Genomic DNA, 18,257 nt, shown 5'->3' on the forward strand with positions numbered 1-18,257 from the left:
TGACAGAGGGAGTGTCGCTCAAAAGAGTTTCATACACACATGAATGAATGAGGAAAAGCGCTGAAGGTACACGTAGGTCAAGAAACATCAACTATTTTAAAATGTATTTATATATATAGTGGGAAACAACCCGGACACAAACAGGAAGACATGGTTTTACATCACCCAACACACATTTACAGTATTTACAATATACTATTTACAAAGTGTACACACAACACCAGTACTTCCCCAAAGTCCAGGCCTTTCCAATGCCTCTCTTTCTCAGGTCTGCCTCCACTCCTCTCCTCCCAAGCTCTGTCTCTCTTCCTCCCGACTCCAGCTATTGAATGGAGGGAGGCAGCCCCTTTTATGCTCACCCTGATGAGCTCCAGGTGCCTCCTGATAACCTTCTGCTGGCACTCCCAGGTGTGGCGGAAGTGCCTGCTGTGCACCCGGAAGCACTCCGGGTGTTCCGGATCTTCTTCCCCCCAGCACTTCCATGTGTGGTGGAAGTGCTGAGGGCCAGGGCTCCTCAGACATCTGGGTGCCCCCTGTCGGTGACCACGGGCCCCTATAGGGTTGAGCTTCTAAGCTCTGTTCCTGTGGTCCCCAAATACACCAGGGCAGTTGGGGCACTCCTCCAGTCCTTCTGGGCATCCCGGCTGGGTACCACCTCCAGCCGCTTACCTCACTGCCTGTCCGCCAGCTGAAACCCATAGGGGCCAGTGGCCCGTCCTGCGAGGGCAGATCTCAAATGAAGATGGTCCTACTTCATATCCAGGGTCCGGTCCTGCAACACAACAAGCAGAAACAGGGGCGGAGACTCTGCCTAGTCACCACCACCTGGCGTACTTCCGTGCCACGCACAGGCAGCACTCCCCCCTCCGACTAACACCCCGGGATTTGCCTCTTCGGCACCCCCTCCGCGGGTTTCATGCCCCCCTAGTTGGGACTTCAGATGGGACTGCCTGCACTCTTGTCATCTCAGCCAACTTCAGGGTTTCCCTCTGCCTCCTCAGAGGGCGGCCCTTCTCTGGACATGAGAAACCTGCCTCACGTCTGCCCTTATTGGAGGAACCGGCTCTCTTTCCTTGATTACTCCTCTTTCTCTGGGACGCTGTGGCGGTTTGGGTCTCTGTGGAGCGATGTTAGACCGTCTCTGGCCCAGAGCCAGCCGCTTGCCACAATATATATGACTCCTTCCTTGCGCCCTGTGTTGTTTGGGATTGGCTCTAGCAGACCCCCGTGACCCTGTAGATAGGATATAGCGGGTTAGATAATGGATGGATATATATATATATATAGATTTTTTTTTTTGTCATTTTACTGTAATATATAGCACCACTGTTTCACACAGGGCTTCATGGGACCTGGAGTTCTTTGATTCAGCCCTGTTGGGTTCTGTGGGTGCTTCCAGGGTGTGCTGCAGGGGCCTGACGTTATCAGGCTCTCACCTCACCTGGAAATGCTTCCAAACCACAGCTTCAGAATACCGGAAGTGCTACATAAAAGGAGATGCCTTCCACAACTCCAGGAGCCAGAGTTACGAGGATTTGGACAAAACTTGCTGGGAGGAGCAAAGGAAGAGGCAAAGAGAAAGAGAGAAGAAGAAGATAGACTGGGCGGTCTCATGGTCTGGAATCCCTACAGATTTTATTTTTTCTTCAGCCGTCTGGAGTTTTTGTTTTTCTGTCCCCCCTGGCCATTGAACCTTACTCTTATTCGATGTTAATTAATGTTGATTTATTTTGTTTTATAATTGTGTCTTTCATTTTTCTAGTCTTTAATATGTAAAGCACTTTGAGCTACTGTTTGTATGAAAATGTGCTATATAAATAAATGTTGTTGTTGTTGTTGTTGTTGATAGTGCAGAGCATTACTGTGACTGAATGTGGTGCTTTAATGCTGTTTTTATTGTGGAAGAGTTTCCCACAATAAATCCTATGCTTGCAGCAATTGTGTTTGTCCCTCTGTATATACTGTATATACTATATTAAAATTGTAAAATAAAGAAACAAAGAAATGAATGTTGGGGTCCTGGAGGATGACCTATTTAATGAAAATGTCCAAAGGATGGAAAATAGGCAAAATTGTGCCAAAGAGAAATAAATCAGCATATGCCATCTTCATTATTATTATTATTATTATTATTATTATTATTATTATTATTATTATCTTAGTAAAGAAGTCTTCCAAGGTGTGGAGCACTGGTATCCTTAGAACATTTGAACAATTGAGACAAGAACAGCACAACACAGCTCGCCAGTCCTATCCATTTAATTCTTAAAAAAAACATTGTCTATTTTGAAGGTCCTTAAAGTCCTACTCTCTACCACATTACTTGGTACCTTATTCCAAGTGTCTATGGTTCTCTGTGCAAAGAAAAACTTCCTAATGTTTGTGTCAAATTTACCCTTAACAAGTTTCCAACTCATCCCCATGTTCTTAATGTACTCATTTATAAATAACAGTAACAATACCAACAACTGCAACAACATTTATTTATATAGCATATTTTCAAACAACAATATAGCTCAAAGAGCTTTACAAGAAGAACAAGGAAAAGTTGCAACAAAAGAAAACCAACTCAGAAAAGGCAATAATATTAAAAAAAAAGTACAAAAAAAAGAAAAGGTAATGTCAGATGGCTGAGAGGATGAAAAAAACAAAAAACAACTGGAGAAAAAAAATAGGTGTTCTAAGGCCAAAAGAACACCAAGCCCCCACTGGTTATTCTATCTAACATAAACTCAGTCGGCTTATTTTTTTGTGCTTCAAATGATGAAGTTGGTCTCATAGAAATCTAAGATACCGGCCTTCATTATGTCATCATAGATGGCTGCATGATGACTTGATCAGGTGGTGGTGGCACAAATTGCCACAACAGAAGAAACCAGAAAAGACAGAAGAGTAGCGGTGATTAATAGAGATTGTGGATCCCTAAAGAATATCATAGTTCTATGCCCATATAGTCTATTAGGAATACAACTAACTATGTAGCTGCAAAAAAGCCATATTAAAAAAGAGCTTTTAATAGATTCTTAAAATGTTCTACAGTATTAACTTGGCAAATTTCCAGATTTTAGTTGAATAGTAGCAAAAGGCTTCTTTTAAGCATGGCTCTTGGAATTATAAGCAGACCTGCATTCGATGATCTAAGGTTTTAACTCAGAGTGTAGGGGGACAAGCATTCCAAAATACAGGATGAGGCAAGATTATTATTATTATCTCAAAGCACAAGGTAAGCTACCACAGCTATGCAGAAAAGCTGTGTGTTTTCTGCGTAGCTGTGGTAGCTCACCTTGTGCTTTGAGATAATCTGATTTAATGGAGACACATAAACTGAAAAGAGCAGCTTACCCAGAATAGATACTTGTTGTACACCTTATACAATATCATGGCAGTTTAAAAATTGGTCAAAAGTTGTCAAAGACAGAGGAGTCAAGATTATATTTTTTGAGTAGGGGTTTAACATCTGCAGTCTTTAGACAGTCAGGAAGGGAGTTGTTCCTTGTCTTCTTAGAGAGTCAAGGCTGGGGGGCTGTCAAGAGGCAGGGTCTGTTAAAGCCCATTGCGGCACTCCTTGTGTGATTTTGGGCTATACAAAAATAAATTGTATTGTATTGTATTGTATAAAGGATAAAGATGGAAAGAGTACTTTGAGAGGCTGATGAATGAAGAGAATGAGAGAGAGAAGTTTGGATGATGTGGAAATGGTGAATCAGGAAGTGCAATGGATTAGCAAGGAGGAGGTAAGGACAGCTATGAAGAGGATGAAGAATAGAAAGGCCGTTGATCTAGATGACATACCTGTGGAAGCATAGAGGTGTTTAGGAAAGATGACAGTGGAGTTTTTCACCAGATTGTCAAATGGAATCTTGAAAAGTGAGAGGATGCCTGAGGAGCGGAGAAGATTTGTACTGGTACTGATTTTCAAGAATAATGGGGATGTGCAGACCTTTAGTAACTACAGGGGGATAAAATTGATGAGTCACAGCATGAAGTTATGGGAAAGAATAGTAGAAGCTAGGTTAAGGAGGGAGGTGATGATTAGTGAGCAGCAGTATGGTTTCATGCCAAGAAAGAGCACAACAAATGCAATGTTTGCTCTGAGGGTGTTGATGGAGTGATATAGAGAAGGCCAGAAGTAGCTGCATTGTGTCTTTTGTGGACCTGGACAAAGCATGTGACAGGGTGCCTCGAGAGGAGTTATGTTATTGTATGAGGAAGTCAGGAGTAGCAGAGAAGTATGTAAGAGTTGCACAGGATATATACGAGGGAAGTGTGATAGTGGTGAGGTCTGCAGTAGGAATGACGGATGCATTCAATGTGGAGATGGGATTACATCAGGGATTGGCTCTGAGCCCTTTCTTATTTGCACTGGTGATGTACAGGTTGACAGATGAGATTATACAGGAGTCCCATTGGACTGATGTTTATTGATGAACATTGTGATATGTAGGGAAAGTAGGGAGCAGGTTGAGAAGACCCTGGAGAGGTGGAGGAGACCCTGGAGAGGTGGTGATATGCTCTAGAGAGGAGAGGACTAAGAGTCAGTAGGAACAAGACAGAATACATGTGAGGGAGCTCAGTGGAATGGTAAGAATGTAGGGAGTACAGTTGGCAAAGGTGGATGAGTTTAAATACCTGAGATCAACAGTACAGAGTAACAGGGATTGTGAAAGAGAGGTGAAAAAGAGAGTGCAGGCATGGTGGAATGGGTGGAGAAGAGTGACAGGAGTAGTTTGTGACTGACGATTATCAGCAAGAGTGAAAGGGAAGGTCTGCAGGACAGTAGCTAGACCAGCTTTGTTATATGGGTTGGAGACAGTGGCACTGACCAGAAAGCAGGAGACAGAGCTGGAGGTGGCAGAGATAAAGATGCTAAGATTTGCATTTGGTGTGACGAGTATGGACAGGATTAGAAATTAGTACATTGGAGGGTCGGCTCAGGTTGGACGGTTGGGAGACAAAGTCAGAGAGGCAAGATTGGGTTGGTTTGGACATGTGCAGAGGAGAGTCGCTGGGTACATTGGGAAAAGGATGTTAAATATAGAGTTGCCAGGCAGGAGGAAAAGATGAAGGCCTAAGAGAACATTTATGGATGTGGTGGACATGAAGTTGATGGGTGTGACAGAGCAAGATGCAGAAGACAGGAAGATTATCAGTTTAGTTATCCTCCATTTATGTTCAGCTGTCTGGCATGTTCTCTTTAAATCAGACATTCTTTGTGTCTTCCAAGGTATAATAGTGCAGGGGGGTTTCTTAATTGTCTTTTCCAGTGGCACTTTCACAGATGCAGGTCTTACCATTGCACTAAAATGTTCCACATCTCTGTTTGCACTATTAGTGACATTAAGGTAAGCACTACATTTGGGTTGATTGTTAAGAATATTATCAAACATTGAAGCTGCAAATGTATCAAAATAACATGTTTTAATAATATTCTTCTCATTAGTTGTAGTTATCAGCATTTCTACATTAAACAATATACAAAAGGGGTCCAACATGCTGGTATCCATGACCAGCCTCACGTCCACTTTTAATGCTTTTGAAATGACTAAATCTAGCGTGGGCTGGCCAACATGCTGACTAAGATCAAGAGAATTCTCTGTCTTTCAGGACACACTGGCTATCCACATGAAAACTGATATTGACTACAGTTAGGAATCTGTCAGTTACTTATTATTATAGGTAGTCTAAAAGGTGCATTATTTTTAGCAGGTGTATAAGGTGTAAAAGACCCGAAAGTACCAAAACCATCATTTTTACAGTTTAATTGGCTAAACGACCCCTTTTTTGCCTTGGCAAACCGAATGAACAAAATTGTAATTTGTAGGTGCTGCTTCATTTAACACTGCATTTAACTGTCTGAGCCAAGTTTTACTTTATCAATGAAAGACGATTTTCCTATCACTGATAAGGTTGTTAATGTTAAAAGTCTTGCTGGTTAATGTTCTAATATTTAGTAAAGCTGTATTTAAGATCTCAGAAGAGCAGAGTATTACGACAGCTTGAAATGTTAATTACGTTATTCGTGTCAAAGCTGCTTTGTGCAGATTTTTTACTTAATCTATAATCTATTGTTATAGTTCTAATATAGTGCACATCCATGGGTGATATGTTAATCAAATCATATGCATTTATACTGGTTTTGTTGGGTGTTTTAGGTAAGCTATTGTTGGTTATTTTAGTGCTAATACAGTGCACACCTAGAGGTAAACTCACTACAGAATTATCATATCCTAACAAAGCATTATAGAAAACATTAGGATTAAAATTACGTAGTCAGGGATAACAGATTATCTTCAAAATGTTTTTGGAGAGGACCTGGGTGCCGAACCTGTTAGGATGTAGACTGTCTTGTCTGAAGAAATGCAGTCTTTCCCAGAAAAGATCCCAGTTGTCCACGAACCCAATGTTTTGTCTCCTGTTAAATCTCTCAACCAGCTGTTCAGGAACAGCAGTTGACTGTAGGCTTCATCCAGCATGTAATCTAATAGTGTCACTGACACCACTTTCCAGACGGCCCTTAAGATGAAGTTGCAAATAAATTACTAAGATTCATGCTCAACAGGAGGGGCGCACCTCAAAGTGCTGCACTGGGACCTTCAGCAAGTTAGCTATACCACTGAGTCCACTATGACTCCTAAATCCTTGTCATACGGTGTAATATCGATTTTCAGACCTCTCACTGTGTATTCAAATCTAACATTTTTATTTCTTATGTGTAATACTTTACATTTACTGACATTACATTTCATCTGCCACAAACCTGCCCAAGCCTGTATGCTGCCCAAGTTCCTCTGTACAGTAATGATTCAACAAATTCCAGATTATCTGCCAATCCACCTATCTTGGTATCGAACATACAAATGTACTTATATTCCTATCCACATTATATATATATATATATATTAAAAACAACAGTGGCCCTAGAATTGACCCCTGAGGGACACCACTCTTAACATCAGCCTATTCTAATAAGTTTCCTTTCACCGTAACCCTCTGCTTCCTGTGTCTTAGCCAATTTTGCACCAATCTACAGGGTGCGCACAAAGTCCGTATACCCCTATCTTTTGGAGGATTTTGAAAGCTAAAGGTTACATCTTAGGAATCCAAAACATCTGTATGGGTCCCTCCATGATTTCTGCATAGCCGAATGTGCCGCCAGGTTCTCCTGCTCATGTTCTGCAACATTTGCGGGGTGACTTTCTGGAACGCTGCGAGAACCGCATGTTTCAGTTCATCGTTCGATGAATAATGGCGCTTCCGCATCTTCTTTGATAAACACCCAGACTGCATTATCTGGAGTTGTGAGATCAGGGCTTCTCGGTGGCCACGGAAGAGGAAAGGGACTGTTGTTTGATCCTCGTCCATTCCAACAATTCCCAAAAACTTCGTTGAGGCGATCACGCATGGTGATTTCGAAATGGGCAGGTGCCCCGTCTTGTTGAAACCAAACACTGTCAAGGACGCCCTGGTTTCTCAGTTACGGAATGAGCCAGCCAGCCAGCATTTCCAGACAACTGATTTGGTTAACAGAACCATCAAAAAAATAAGGGCCAAACAAATGCTGTGCTGTCATTGGGGCCCAGATCATCACGTGTGGTGAGTTATGCTCAATTTCTTCAAAGAAATGTGGATTTTCTTTTCCCCAGAAAAACATGTTTCGATTGCGGGAGCTGCGATAAATCGTGCACTCGTCAGAGAACATAACCTTTTCCTTCTCAGCATTTGTTGGAAATTGGTGCAGCATCAGAGCATAGGCTTCCTGACATCTGCCCAAGTCAGCATCTGATAACTCGTTAACGTGCAATGGATGCCAACATTTCATTTTCAAGTCCTGTTTGATGTGTTTTCACATTGTCAATTCCGCTATTCCCAACTTAGCAGCACGTTTACGAGTGGATTTCATTGGGGATCGTTGGACAGACTCTGCCACATCTGCACACGTTTCATGACTTGTGGAGGGTCTTCCACTTCGCGGCGCATCTCGGATGCTGCCTGTTGCAAAAACTTTCTACTCACACTGCAATAACGTCCTCTTTGTCTGCGACGCCTTCTCAAAATGCACAACAAAGTCATCCATTATATTTTGATCGATTTCCCAGTAACAAGCCACTCATGAACCCACACAGTGGCCACCAAACGCTCCTTGATCGTGAAAACACTTGTGTCACCCATCGCTTCATCTTGGAACGACCACCACATTCTTGCGATTTCTTGAGCGGCAGCAGGTGGTAGCACCAGCCAGGATGTTGGAAACACATCTCGAAATACCGGGAAGACTTGCGCTGATGTCCACAGGAACCAAATTGTCATGGTTATTCCTGAAAATGCTCCTAAAGATAGGGGTATACAGAGTTTGTGCGCACCCTGTACAAACCTCACCCTGAACTCACACTTCTTTTAGTTTGATGCCCAGCTTCTCATGTAGCACCTTGTCAAATGCTTACTGAAAGTCCAGATAAATAATATCATATCCTCCACTTTCATTGTATCTTTTTGTTGCTTCCTCATATAATTCTAGCATGTTAGTAAAACATAACTTCCCTCTTCTGAACCCATGCTGACTATTCAGTAAAACTATAGTGCCTATAGTTGCTTGGATCTGCCCAATCACCCTTTTTATATACTGTACAGTGATATAAATACTCCGAGTGGTGCAGTGAGAGTAATATGGAAAAAGATGATCCGCTGTGGCAACTTCTAACGGGAGCAGCGGAAAGAAGAAGAAGGTGCGATTAGAGTAACAACGATAAAGCAGTTATGGTATTTGGTATACTATGGCTATTCCCTGGACCATTATATTGTTACAAGTTAATTACAATCAGATGTATTACACTAATAAACAATATGTGGTTAGTTTCAGTGTATTTATAAAGCCGCGTCAGGAAAATAAGGATTAACCATACAGGAACAGTAGCATTGCTTTGACGCTGGGTGCCGCCAGTTTGCAAAACCGAGCGGAGAACTTGCGTATGACAAGGTATGAGGTACCGTGGAAAAGTGCGTAGCTTTATGCCAAGTGTAGGTTTTATACATCGTGATTTGAATGTAGAAAAGTTCTTACACTACATTTTTGTGCGTACGCATTGTTTATACATGAGGCCCCTGAAGATTTGATTTCAGCCTATTTAATCTGAGTAGTATTTCTCCCTCTACAATTTCCAAATCACTCAGTAATTGTTTAGTAGTCCCTTTTACCGCTGGGAGGTTATCTCCGTCCTCACTTGTGAAGACCTCAAAAAATGCGAGTTTAGAGCATCCACCATTTCACTGTCTGTATGTTTTAATTCCCCTTTACTACTCCTGATGCACTTTTCCTCCTCCATGACTGTTTTTTTACTACTAAAATATTGAAAGAATCTCTTTGGGTCATCTTTCGCCTTATCTGCTATATTTCTCTCTAACTGTCTTTTAGCCTCCCTAATATCCTTCTTAATGGCTGCCCTCATGTTCTCATACACTCTACAATACACAGTTATTATATTATTGCAGTTATTAGCCCTATATGCCTTATAAAGCTGTTTTCTCTTACAGCTTCTTCTTTTAACTCTTTATTAACCCACTGTGGTGTTTTTTAAAATTTCCTACTTATTCGAAATTTAGGTATGTACCTGTCCTGCATTACATGTAAAACATTTTAAAATTTGTTTCACTGCTCCTCAACTGTCTCTACACTTAAAAGCTTATCCCAGTCTATCCTCCTTAGACTTTGCCTCATCTTTGCGGCATCTGTTCAAAATTTGCCCTACCAAAGTTAAACTTAACAGTTTTAGTCTTAGCACCTCTACATGCCCTATTCTGTCCTGAAAATTACAAAATATTAAGTCTAGAGAGGTTTCACCTCACATTGGTGATTTAAAAGATAGTTACTGATTACTTCTAAAAATTCCTACTCTTGTGCTCCGCTGTTTGCAAGGTTATCCCAGTTAATATTCAGGTAGTTAAAGTCCACCATGAAAATAATGTCTCCCTGTGAACTTGCATTTTTAATATTACTAAAAAGATGTGTGTTGAAATTACTGTCTGCATTGGGAAGTTTTTAACACACTCCTAAAATAACATCACTTTCCCTATTGCTTTCCAGGCAAAGCCACATGTCATCACTAAGATGGGGTCAATCATCCAACTGAAGAGGAAGTTTAAATTCTGTTTGACATAAACAGCAATCCCTACCTTCTTTTCTGTTCTGTCTATCCTTCCTAAAATATGAGTATCCCTCTGTGTTATACTCACCCCCTTCTATGTTATTTAGCCAGGTTTCCATTATTGCTATAAAATCTTAATTGTGCTCCTCTACATACAAATCCAACTAGCATTAAGGCAAGCTATTTTTCATGTGCACCCGGGTCCTCTCCGAAAACATTTTGAAGATAATCTCGATCTGATTGTATGGGTGGTTACCTACCAGGTAATGGATGTGGTTGGTCTGCTGGTCGGCAAAAATCTGCCACTGGCCCTCTCAGTTACAAGAAGCAGATCATAGAATGTTACATAGTTTACTGTCAAATAATGCAAAGAGTACGTGACACGTGTTTCGCCCTTATATATATATGACGGATATAAGGATTCTCCAAATTCACAGTTCGGTTCAGACTTTGTTATAATACAGTATCAATTTCTGGACAAGCCCTGCTTGTAAAAGTCACAGATTTTGATATTTGACTGACATTTTGACAAGGGGAACTGAATTAGATACAATACCTGTCTTTTCATATTACCACTATAAAAGGAAGTTTTGTGCTGCAATTATGCCACAAAAGCATAGCACAAGTTCCTTCGTACTTTAAGCCCAAGCGTGCAGTCAGGGAGGCAACTTAGTGAGAAAATAAAGGTATCAGATAAACTTCATGCCAGTGTAATGAAAAGTTCAGATCAACATAAAATTAATGTTGGTCAGGGAATAGAATAGTGTTTGGCACAAACTCAGCAAAAGTGTGAGAGAAACTTTTAAGTGCCGGGTCTGAGCTAACATTAAATAAAGCTGTGGACATCACAAGATCGCACGAGATAGCACAAACACAGCTGAGAACCTTCCATGCATGTACTATGAGTGGCTCACGTGAACTGACTGTGAACACAGTACACAGACAACAAGCAAGCGCTCCAAAGTGCGCTGAACAAAAAATGCATTACGCAATTGAGACGGCAGCAAAAGAATATGAAGTGAGTGACGCAGACAAGCATATTCATAAGTGCAGCTACTGCAGAAACAAAGCACATGGTGGAAAAAGTCAATGTCCAGCTAAACGAAGACAGTGTAAAAAATGTGGTAAATTGAACCATTTCGCTAAAGTTTGCAGGACTGGGAAAGGTAAACCCGTGCATGCAGTGTGTGATGTCTCAGGTAAAGAGAAAGACGAGCAGTTTATTGATGCAGTAAGAAAGGAACAACCCTCTGAAGCTGAACAAGCCTTTCTAGACATATCAATAGGAAAGCAAGGTGTAAAGCTTAAGTTTAAATTAAGTTCATAGACACGCTGCCGCTAAATATTCGCAGGCAAATCCACGACTTAATACCGGGAATGCCTGTTAAACATCTTAGATTCACGAGTACCAATTTGGGTAGTGAACACTTTGATGAATGAAACCTGTTATCTTTACAACGGTTGACAACGAAGATGAGATGGTCAGGAATAGACTAGACAAACACGGAATGTAACTTGAACACAACACTTCCTCCAAATACGAAACAGATTGAAAGAAATAATGATAATCAAATCCTTGATGACAGCAAAACATAAGACATAACAGTCGCAAAACAATTACATTGACAGTCATGTTACGTTATTTTTAAAATGTTTCCTTTTCTTTTTCATAAATTATTTAACACACTACTTTTCCGCTTTGAAGCACAGGTATTTTGCTAGTTATATATATATTTAATAGTTCCATTTTACTGCGGTGGGCTGGCACCCTGCCTGGGGTTTGTTTCCTGCCTTGCGCTCTGTGTTGGCTGGGATTGGCTCCAGCAGACCCCCATGACCCTGTAGTTAGGATATAGCAGGTTGGAAAATGAATGGATGGGTGGATATATTATCCTGTGTTGTTATTTTTTTTTGTCTCCTAAATTTGATAGTCCTAAATTGCATTCTTGTGTCTGTCACATGATCAAGGCAGCAGCCTCCATCACTCTACCCTTCTGACTAGAAATAAATCCAGCATGGATATCCCAAAGTGAATGTTCATAGGCCACAAAGCCATTCAGAAAATATCATTTTCTGAAGATGTACTAGAGAATAAGTGCCATCAACTTATTACTTATCTAATTGGATTGTTTTTGAGTGTAATTTTCTGCAAAGTATTTGTGAATGTCCAAGTGAGGTGACCACACACACTGCCCCTTCACTTTTCATCTAACATGTATGCTTAAAACAAAACACTGGTTATCTTTGATATTTTACTCATCTTAATTATATTCACATTCTTTCACTGTGACATAAAAATGCTTCAGATTCTACAGGATAGTTGTAGAAAGGAAACAAATAATGATCACTTGAAATTTATTGGATGCTACCCAACAGACTGCTCAAATTGTTCAATTCTCAGAAGCAAGTATGCCTCTATAGTGATAAAAAAAAATCTACCTCATTACAGTCACAAATGGGCTTCTGCCTAAGTCAACTAGCTCTTTAAAAGCAGCTATTTGCAGCAAAATGAAAATTGTATAAATATACAAAATTTAAAGTAAAGAAACACACACGCAAACAGGAATTGGATATAAATTTTTCTGCTTTTGAGCCTTCTACACAGTGATTGTGCATATAGTTATTCAGTGGACTATTATAAAAACTTTCTAGATAATGGTACAGAATAAAAAAATATGAATAGAAGTGTTTGAATAGTTATTTGATGATTCTGGTTGGCTGCAAGAGTAATTCTAGTCGAAGGCAAATAAGGGAGTGAAGAGCCAAAGAAAAGTTGGGGTGCTTACCAGGTCACCCTGTTTACTGCTAGTGTTCAAAAAATAGAACAGAAGTAAGAGTGCGGTGGCGCATCAAAAAATAGGCACAAAATCTGCTTCTTAAGCATCAGCAAAACAGCAAACAGCTCTATCAAACAGGTCAGGATCAGGGAGCTCTCAAATACTGGATGTAGTTTTTTCTGACTGAGACAGCATCTTCTGGGAGTTCTTTGATTTATATAGTCCCAGCCAAAAGATGCATGGTTTAGTTGAGTAAGGGCGTGGATGAGATGCCCTCCTTGGGCAGCTACTTGGTGCTACAGAGGAGATAAGCGATGGTATTGTTAGCACTGGTGCCCCCTCTTGTCCTGGTGGGTTATTGCGTATCTTTTCCAAGCCTGGAAGGTGATCCTCAGGCGCTCATGCATGACACTCTGTATTGGATCAGAGATGTTAAGCAGCTTACAATGTAAGCTTTGAATTTAGCATAAGAGATGATTACCAAAAGCAGGGTAAGATTTACAAATGAATTGGGGCAATCCTAATTCAGAAGGAACTTAAAAAGGCAATTAAAATGTTAGGTATACCATAGAAACTATTAAATATAAGTCAAGGGACATTATGCTCAAACGATATAATGTACTCTTATGATTGCATCTCGAGTATTGTGCACAATTCACGTCACCATGGTTCAAGAAAGACATAGAAGCACTTGGAGCTATGCAGATAGTAACAAAGTGCATTCTTAGGATGTAAGGACATGTCCTGCTCTGATAGACTGATTAAACCTGTTTAGTCTCAAGCAGAGGAGCCATGTAGTTGAGGCAGAAACCTTGACAATCTTTAAGAAGAATCTAGATGGGAAATTGGGACAGCTTAGCATTTAGCTAAACAAACTGGCTTGATGGACTGAATTGTCTCCTCTCGTTTGTCAAATTTCTTATTATCTATGTTCGAACATGACAACCAACTGTTCTCTTCTTGCGAAATGCATTCCTTTGCACTTTTTGTAAAGCACCAAGATGCAGTCGATCTCACAGTTACCTGAGTAACTTCAGTATATCATGACATCAATAGAATAAGAACTCATGTAGGGAGAGGAAATGGTGGCTATGCCAGTTTTTACAATAAATTTAAATTGTCTTGTGAATCAACTAAATAAAACCATACCTGTTCCATTATTTTCTGCCTAAAATGCTCCATTGATTCACAGTAATAAGTACTGTTGTTTCATATATCAGCTGTGAATACATAAAATACCTAATCACTTGCATGTGAATGCTTCTGTGTTTATATTTCACTGCCACTAAGAGGTTTGCTGTGTAATCCTCTGCCTCGCAATGAACATATATTAATTAGAATAAATTGCTCTAATAATTGAGTCACGAGTGCAATGTGTTAGTATTTCATCCAGGGTGTATTCTAGTCATGAGTCTGTTGATCATTGTCTGCATTTTCCCTGAAATGGTGAGACATAAAATATATGAACACAGTATATCTTACACATTTCCTGTTTCAGGAACTTAAATTTATATTTTCATTTTACTAAGTTAAGGCTATAAACCTCAGGAAATAAAAGGAAGGTGCCACAAAGCCATTTTGAATAATGCATAAGCCTCTATTCATTTATAGTTTATGATGACATAGCCTTCTGCCTGAAAGTCTGCACTCCATAATCTTTCAATAATGTCTTACTAAGCTGAATACTGAGTCTTATGCTCTTTTGGCCTATGTCTGTAGAAAGTGAGGTGCAAGCCTTGCAAAACTGTGTAGCAGGTCTCTCATAATTCCCCTCTTGATTATGTACTACCCCTGTCTAACATCTTTACTATTGATGCACTTCTAACAAACACCTTCATTGCCCAGGGAATGACATATGTGATTACATCCTCATCATGTTTTTTTCTGCATGATTAATGAGCTACCTTGTCAGAAAAGGTAGTTCGTTGATGCGCTTCTTCAAATGACTCTTCTCACAAGGAATGAATATTATGTGTTTAATAATTCAGAGACATGGGGAGGAGCGCCAGTGGTAATCAACATTTCAGATGAATGTCAATTGTAAGAGAACAACTGTAAGCAGCCTGAAGGTAAAAGATTAATAGAAATAAATGCCCTTGGCGGAGGAAAAATAAAAACAAAAAGTAATTTAAATCACATCTTTTGTAATTTATTTAAAAGTGGACAGAACTGTGGTGCAATAATTATAGATGCTACTTTAAAACACTAGGGCTCATATCCTGGCCACATCAATGAATGTTTTATTGGGCTAATTTGGTTTCCATCTAAATCACAAGGGTGTGTATTTAAGCTTAACTGGCAAGTCCTATTAGAGAGTGGCGGTGGATGTGCTTCTGTAATGGACCCATGTGCCATGTTAATTTGACTACTGCCTTACACGTTGCGCTTTTGGGATAGGTTTAAAGGTCCTGCATCCCAATCATGAAATTAAACGGGTCTGTCATGATGTACAGTACTGGTTTTAGAGACTTATAAGTTTGACTGAAACTTTAAAAACAAATGGTGTTGTCAAATACAATACAACACAATTTATTTTTGCATAGCCCAAAATCAGACAAGGAGTGCCGCAATGGGCTTTAACAGGCCCTACCTTTTGACAGCCCTCCAGCTTTGACTATCTAAGAAGACAAGGAAAAACTCCCCCAAAGAAAATTTGCAGAGAAAAACATGGAAGAATCCTTGGGAAGGGCAGTTCAAAGAGAGACCTTTTCAAAAAAGGGGGTAAATAAACTGCTGAAAAAAAATATAGGAACACTTTGAAAACACATCAGATCCAAATGGGAAAGAAAAATCCTGCTGGATATCTATACTGGTATGGACTGGGTAATGTGTTAGGAAAGGAAGGATGCCACATCGTTTAATGGAAATGAAAATTATCAACCTAAAGCGGGCTGAATTCAAAGACACCTCGAAAATCAATTTAATTGCAGCAACTCCAAATCATACTCATTAGTTTGTATGTCCCCCATGTGCTTGTATGCACGTCTGACAACGTCGGGGCATGCTGCTAATGAGAAGATGGATGGTGTCCTGGGGGATCTCCTCCCAGATGTGGACCATGGCATCACTGAGCGCCTGGACAGTGTGAGGTGCAACTCTCGGCTTCAGATGGACAGAAAAATAATATCCCAGAGGTGTTCTATTGGATTTAGGTCAGGCGAGCGTGGGGGCCAGTCAATGGTATCAGTTCCTTCATTCTCTAGGAACTACCTGCATACTCTCGCCACATGAGGCCAGGCATTGTCACGCACCAGGAGGAAGCCAGGACCAACTGCACTAACATAGGGTCTGACAATGGGTCCAAGGATTTCATCCTGATACCTAATGGCAGACAAGGTACCATTGTCTAGCCTGTAGAGGTCTATGCGTCCCTCCATGGATATGCCCCCCAGACCATCACTGACCCACCGGCAAACTGATCATGCTGAACAATGTTACAGGCAGCATAACGTTCTCCACAGCTTCTCCAGACCCTTTCACGTCTGTCACTTGTGCTCTCATCTGTGAAAAGCACAGGGTGCAAATGGTGGACCTACCAATTCTGGTATTTTATGGCAAATGCCAATCGAGCTCCACAGTACCGGGCAGTGAGCACAGGGCCCACTAGAGGACGTCGAGCCCTTAGGCCACCCTCATGAAGTCTGTTTCTGATTGTTTGGTCAGAGACATTCACACCAGTGGCCTGCTGGGTCATTTTGTAGGTCTCTGGCAGTGCTCATCCTGTTCCTCTTTGCCCAAAGGAGCAGATACTGGTCCTGCTGATTGGTTAAGGGCCTTCTACGGCCCTGTTCAGCTCTCCTAGAGTAACTTGTCTCCTGGAATCTCCTCCATGCCCTTGAGACTGTGCTGGGAGACACAGCAAACCTTCTGGCAATGGCACGTATTGATGTGCCATCCTGGAGAAGTTGGACTACCTGTGCAACTTCTTTAAGGTACAGGTATCTCCTCATGCTACCAGTAGTGACACTGACCATAGCCAAATGCAAAACTAGTGAAAAAACAGTCACAAAAGATGAGGAGGGGAAAATGTCAGTGATTAACAACCCCCTCTGCTACTTAACTGACCAGATCAATATCCCAGAGGTTTCATTGACTTGATTCTTTACTCGGATTAAAAAGTGTTCCTTTAATTTTTGAGCAATATACAATACAAAAAAAAGAAAAGAACACAAGTAATCCTCAATACAATACAATAGTAGAATAGAAATATTTATTACAAGTACAGAGCAGAATTCAACAGTAGACGATACTACATAATACGATTTGGATTTGTTCAGAGTCCTGGAGACCTTGGCCATCAAGATGCCTCCCCCTATTGGCAGTTCCACAGCTGAGTCAGAGCTGGGCCAGCCAATCCAACCCCTCTACCCAACGATTCCTGCAATTCTCCATCAGAGATGACTTTTCCTTAGGCAGGCATAACAATTTGGCAGTAAGGCAGTGGCACCAAGTGCTAAATTTGAGTACTGAGATGAGAAACAGAATAGATGAGGGCAAGTAACAAATTTTATTTATCTTATTACTTATGTCAATACAGTGCTGTATAATCTTTGCCCAGGCACCAAGTACTGAGACTCATCTCTGCTTGATAATCAGGACAGCCTGAATTAATTTTGATATGGACTCAACTAAGTCTCTGAAGTGCAGTACTCAGATGATGAGATGATTCTAAAGCTATGGCACTTTAGATGGCCTTGGTTTCTGCTTCAAATATTCAATTGTTTTGAGATCTGGTGGCCATGGAGAACACTGCATTATACATTTGCAGATAACATAGTGGTTGGGAATTTGTTTTTGCTTTTTTAATGGAACTTTCCATTATTATTAAATGTGACATTATATATATATATATATATATATATATATATATATATATATATGTGGCAGATGCCCGGGGCCCATGCCTGGCCGGGATGCCCCTTCACCACATCTGCCAGACGGACAAGGGTGGAAAGCCCAGTATCTCCCCCTGGATGCTAGATGGCAGCAAAACCTGGGTTGCAACAGTGCCTTGGACTCCCCCAGGGCTTCATGGGGATTGGAGTTCTGTGCAGCTCTGTGGGGTTCCACAGGCGCCGCCAGGGGGTGCTGCACCAGGAAAGACTGGCCCCTTTTGGGCACTGGTTTCGCCGCACCTGGAAGTGCAGCTGGAAGCCAGCAATCAACAACCTGGCACTTCCAGGTGCCTGATAAAAGGGAGCCAGAAACCACCACTCGTTGGCTAGAGTCAGGAGGAGGATGAGGAGGAGGAGGACTGAGCTTGAGGAGGAGTGCTGGTGGAAGAGATAGAGGATAGTGCTTGCCCTCCAGCTGAAGAAAAATAAAAGAGTATTTGTTTTAC

The sequence above is a fragment of the Polypterus senegalus genome, chromosome 1, assembly GCF_016835505.1.
Source record: "Polypterus senegalus isolate Bchr_013 chromosome 1, ASM1683550v1, whole genome shotgun sequence".
NCBI classification, from domain to species: Eukaryota; Metazoa; Chordata; class Cladistia; order Polypteriformes; family Polypteridae; genus Polypterus; species Polypterus senegalus.